Source organism: Caretta caretta, chromosome 2 (assembly GCF_965140235.1).
Source record: "Caretta caretta isolate rCarCar2 chromosome 2, rCarCar1.hap1, whole genome shotgun sequence".
NCBI lineage: Eukaryota > Metazoa > Chordata > Testudines > Cheloniidae > Caretta > Caretta caretta.
Window position 1 is genome coordinate 182,497,786 of NC_134207.1, and position 6,000 is coordinate 182,503,785.

A 6,000-nucleotide genomic window follows, 5' to 3' on the forward strand; every position below is an offset into this window, starting at 1 on the left:
ATACCTGACTGCCGAGGCGTCCGTGACTAACTCTAGAGAGGGCTGCGGTTTGGCAAAGGGTACACCCGGCAGACCACCTAAGCCTGCAACCACCCTGCAACCACTAACCAAGGAATTCTAGAACCAGAAGCGGGAGTGAGACTGTTCTGTCTAGAGAGTCCCGACTGGGCTTGTACACCTGCGCCAGCCACATTTGTAGGGGACGGAGAAGCAACCTGGCATGCTGGACCACCATATGCAGGCCGCCATATACCCCAGCAGTTTCTGGCAGTGGTTGTGGGGAATTGGTGGAGGTTCTTGATTAATGTCCCTGAGAACTTGAAAGCGGGCCTTGGGAAGTTATGCCCTGGCTTGTGTGGAGTCCAGGAAAACCCCAATGAATTCTGTCCTCTGCGTTGGGGTTATTGTGGACTTGGGCACATTTTAGCATGAGGCGCAACCTGAGAAAGGTGCCAGGAGTGAGGGCTAGGGCTTGTGAGCTGGCCTTGATGAGCCAGTTGTGCAGGTACAGGAAGACTTGGACCCGATGTTTACAGAGGAAGACCAGCACGATGGCCATGCATTTTGTGAATACCTAAGGGACTGCCAAGAGCCCGAAGGGGAGCATCGTAAACTGGTAGTGCTGGGTGTTGATCACAAACCGGAGAAAGCATCTGGGATGATGGAGAGGTGGAAGTACAGGGCGGCGTACCAGTCCCACAGATCCAGGGAAGGAATGATGGAGGCCAGGGAGACCATGCGAAACTTCACTTTCTTTATGAATATGTTGAAGTTTCGCAGATCTAGGATAGGTCTGAGCCTGCCCTTGGCCTTGGGGGGATGAGGAAGTATCGGAAGTAGAACCCTTTTCCCCCAAACTCCTGAGGAACCTCCTCTATTGGCCTGAGAGCAAGGAGTGATTGCACCTTCTGTAAAAGGAGTTGCTCATGAGAGGGGTCCCTGAAGAGGGACGGGGAAGGGAGGGAACAGAATTGGATAGAATATCCTACCTCTACCATGCTCAGTACCCAGCAATCTGAGGTAATCTAGGCCCAGGCATGGCGGAAGTGGGACAGATGGTTCCCAAAGGTGGGAGAAGGATCCAGGAGATAGACTGGTGCTCCGTCCTCGGGCACAAAATTAGGCTAAGGGCCAGGAGGCTGTTTGGATGAACTGTGGCCCTGGTCAGAGGAGGATCTCGATGGCCTCCTTGTGTTGTTCCTGCCTGCCTTGTTAAGTTAAGTCCTGCCTTGTGCTCCCCACATAGAAGCACTGGGGAGGCTGGGGCTTGAAGGGCTTTCTCTGTGGAGAGGGGTGTGGATTCCCAGGGACTTAAGGGATGCCCTAGAATCCTTCAGACTGTGCAGCCATGAGTCTGTCTGCTCTGCAAAAAGACCAGCACAGTCAAAGGGGAGGTCCCGGATGGTATTCTGGACCTCCGCAGGAAGGCCCGACACCTGAAGCCATGAACTTCTGCGCATAGTAATTGCAGTGGCCACGGTCTGCATAGCTGAGTCCGCCGAGTCCAGGGTCACTTTGAAGGAGGTCTGGGCCACCATCTTACCCTCCTCGAATATTGCGGTGAACTCCAAACAGGAGTCCGTGGGTGTCATAAATATAAAGGGAAGGGTAAACCCCTTTGAAATCCCTCCTGGCCAGGGGAAAGCTCCTCTCACCTGTAAAGGGTTAAGAAGCTAAAGGTAACCTCGCTGGCACCTGACCAAAATGACCAATGAGGAGACAAGATACTTTCAAAAGCTGGGAGGAGGGAGAGGAACAAAGGGTCTGTGTCTGTCTGTATGCTGCTCTTGCCAGAGACAGAACAGGAATGGAGTCTTAGAACTTTCAGTAAGTAATCTAGCTAGGTATGTGTTAGATTATGATTCCTTTAAATGGCTGAGAAAAGCATTGTGCTGAATAGAATAACTATTTCTGTCTGTGCATCTTTTTTGTAACTTAAGGTTTTGCCTAGAGGGGTTCTCTATGTTTTTGAATCTAATTACCCTGTAAGATATCTACCATCCTGATTTTACAGGGGGGATTTCTTTATTTCTATTTACTTCTATTTTTTATTAAAAGTCTTCTTGTAAAAACTGAATGCTTTTTCATTGTTCTCAGATCCAAGGGTTTGGGTCTGTGGTCACCTATGCAAATTGGTGAGGCTTTTTGTCCAACATTTCCCAGGAAAGGGGGGGGTGCAAGTGTTGGGAGGATTGTTCATTGTTCTTAAGATCCAAGGGTCTGGGTCTGTAGTCACCTAGGCAAATTGGTGAGGCTTTTTACCAAACCTTGTCCAGGAAGTGGGGGCAAGGTTTTGGGAAGTATTTTGGGGGGAAAGACGCGTCCAAACAGCTCTTCCCCAGTAACCAGTATTAGTTTGGTGGTGGTAGCGGCCATTCCAAGGATAACGGGTGTAATATTTTGTACCTTGGGGAAGTTTTGACCTAAGCTGGTAAAGATAAGCTTAGGAGGTTTTTCATGCAGGTCCCCATATCTGTACCCTAGAGTTCAGAGTGGGGGAGGAACCTTGACAGTGGGCAACAACTTCTGGAACTTGGACAGGGAGGCCCAGGAGTTGTAAGCGTACCGGCTAAGAACCACGTGCTGATTGGCGATACAAAGCTGGAGCTCCCGGTCAAATACACCTTGCGAGCAAAGAGGTCCAGCTTCTTGGTCTCCTGAGTGGGACCCGACTCTCCTTGCCGCTCCTTGTGATTGGCGGGGTCCACCACCAATGTGCCCGGCGTGGGATGAGAGAAGAGGTGCTCGTACCCCTTCTGTAGAACAAAATATTGGCATTCTACCCCTTTAGCTGTTGGAGGGGGAGAGGCCAGAGTCTGCCAGAGCACCTTAGTTGTATTTACAATAGTCTTAATAAGAGGAAGGACCACCTTAGAGGGGTCCTCAGGAGCCAGGATATTAACTGTTGGGTCTGAATGCCCTGTGTTGTCCTCAGCCTATTGGTTCAAGTTTTGTGCCACCCGGCAAAAGAGGTCCTGATGAGCCCTGGTGTCCATTGCTGGCAGAGAGGTAGTCGTCCCTGCCACTGCCTCATCGGGTAAGGAGGAGGAAGATGCCTGGGGAGTGATTGGGTCCTTTTGCCTTCCAGTTACCTGGTGGTCACTGGGGCAGTTTCAGGTGTCCTTTCTTGCACCGAGGGTGGGGCGACAGCTCCATCTGAGGGTCAGATTGCCCCAGGTCTTCCTCTTGGGACGCAGCCTGCACTCCTAGATCCCTTGAGACCGATGTGGCCAATGGGGTCACGCAGTGTTCCAAGGCCACCGAAGTCACCCTTGGTCCCAGTCCCTGGGCCTGATGGTAGGCCCATGGGCTCCAGAAGGGCCACTGCACCGGCCCCTGCCCCTGGAGAGGCCATGACACTGTTGGCACCGGTTGGGGTGCATCGCTTCTCGAGTGGTGGCAGGAATGGGGCCAGCGTCTAGAGCGGTACCAGCTCTGCCTGGAGGCGTAGGATTCCACCTTCGCCTCAGAGGAGTACTCAGATGCGGAGCAAGGCAGAGCAGCACCCAACGGTGCCGGAGATCAGTGCTGGGGCAAAGATGAGCAATGGCTTATCATCATGGGCTTGCCCGAATGTCTGATGGGGGTGGTGCCGGTGCCGTCATTGTTTGGAGCCGTTGATGTTGCTGCCATGGCAGGTGCTAGTGGGCCCAGAGATTGAGCAGTCATGGTGGCTAGATCCCATGCTGCTTCAAATGTGTCCAGTGTGAAGGGAAGATCGAGGTCTTCTCCCTCCAAGTCCTCCTGCACCAGAGAGTCCACCTGCACCTGACTTGACAGCTGTGGGACTTGCAGGCCAGGTTTGGGGTGTTCAAACCTAGGACGCACCCCACTGGTGTGCTGTGCCAGCAAGCAGCCCCTGTCCGCCGCCACCTTCTTATGTGGCACCGGCTATTGTGAATGGTGCCGCAAGGTGGAGCCGGGCCTTGGGGCTGGGGAACAGTGCTGATGCTCCTTACTGGAGTCCTTCCTCCGTGCCGAGGGTTCCCGCACTGATGCCAGCGCTCTGCCCACCGAGGCTGCCGGCGCTGGCTCCAGTGCTGGCTGTGGGCAAAGTGTAGCTTCTATTAGGAGGAGCTTCAGCCTAGAGTCTCTCTCCTTCTTTGTTCTGGGCTTAAAGCCCCTGCAAATCTTGCACCTATCTGCCTGATGACCCTCCCGGAGGCACTAGAGACAGGAGTTGTGCGGATTGCCATGTTGCATAGGCTTGAGGCACTTCTCACAGGGCTTAAAGCCCTGGGCCCAAGGCATGCCCCGGTCTGGGGAAAAGGGAAATCGGGGAAGATCCCCCAGCTAAGTGCTATTCAACTAATTAACACTAATGGGTAACTATTTACAACAGCTATTTGAAGAAAGAGGGCTAAGTAGGCACTTGCAATATGCAAGACCAAGGAGCTCCAACAACCATCACTAGCACTAAGAAGGAGTAGAGCAGGCAGCAGGTCGGCAAGGTCCGATATACACCGCCATAAAGGCACCACTCCAGTGGGCTCCACAGACGGGTACTGCTAGTGGAAAAACCTTCCAACAATCGTGCACACGACGCGTGCACACGACGCATGCACACCTAATTGGAATGGACGTGAGCAAGCACTCGAAAAATAATGGGTTTCCCTCCACATGGCAGAAGATATAAAAGGCCCTGGAAACCCCTCCATTTTGCCTCTATCCTGCTCCAGCCTCTCTTCCACTTCAGCCTCTGGACTATTAACTTAGATTAATGGAAGCATTTTAACCAAGGAATTGAGGATCTTCCAGTGATTTGGAAGCAGCCAGAAACTTGACTTAAGCCAGCAGTTTATTCCATCACTGCTACAAGCCTGAACCAAGAACTTTGCAATTATTGTATGTGTTCGATTCCTTTAACCAATTTTAACTCACCTTTCTTTCTTTTTATGAATAAACCTTTTGATACTAAAGGATTGGCATCAGTGATTTTTGGGTAAGATCTAAGTTATATATTGACCTGGGTGTGTGGCTGGTCCCCTGGGTCAGAAGAACCTTTTATTTGAAGAGATTGGATTTAGAGGTGAGTGGTTCTTTAAAACCAGTGGTTTTGGTGGTTATATAAGAACTGGAATGCCTAAGGAAACTGCTTTTCTGACTTCTTGTTAGCCAGTGTAGTGAAACAGAAGTTTACTTTTGTTGCAGAAGTTTACTTTTGTTGCTGGTTTGGTATATCCTGTGGGGATTTAGCCACCAATATTGGGGTGTATCTGCCCTAGTTCTCAGCAGTTTGTCCTGAATTTGACATCCTCAGTTGTGACCCACAGTTGCAGAGAGATGGGAAGGATCTGAGAGACTATTGCTTGCACATTCTAAAAAAGTATCTTATTAGTATTCAGTCTAACATCATAATACTGAACACATTGTAATCTCTCTCCCAAAAGTATGTGTATAGATGAAAATGAGTTTCACAAGCCAGGCATGTATCCCCTGGAAATTTCATTATATCTGCAAAAAACTATATTTGTTTTTACAGGGAGCACTTCCTAGTTCTTAATTCCTGTTAAACTTCATCCTATCACGTTTCCTGGCCAAGTATAATAAAGGAAAGGCCAAAGCCACAAAAATCACCTATTTTTTAGAATTACCAGGCTTTACAGCCTAAAGCAAGTTGAATTTATACTCAAATGGTAGAATTAGGGCAGTACAATCTACTTCGCCTGGTAAAGAAAAGAGGAAGATGTGGTCTCAATTCACAGGGGCTTATAGTCTGAGGAGCCAAGTCAGCCATAAGATGTCTCTTAAACACCAGGTGCTTATTACAGAGCAGTGCAATCATTTAAGACATGAAAAATATTATGCAGGAAGATAACAGATGAGATGGTGCTCTACAGTCATTCTTCCTCTCCTCAAGTCAATGTCAGATCTGCACTAATGGTAATCTCGTCATAGGATACCCACTACATAAAACCCAAAACCATCTCAAAGACTTGCCAGTGATTGTTGCTTAACAAAAAAAGATTACTTTAGCCATGAGGCTAGATTTTTTTCCCT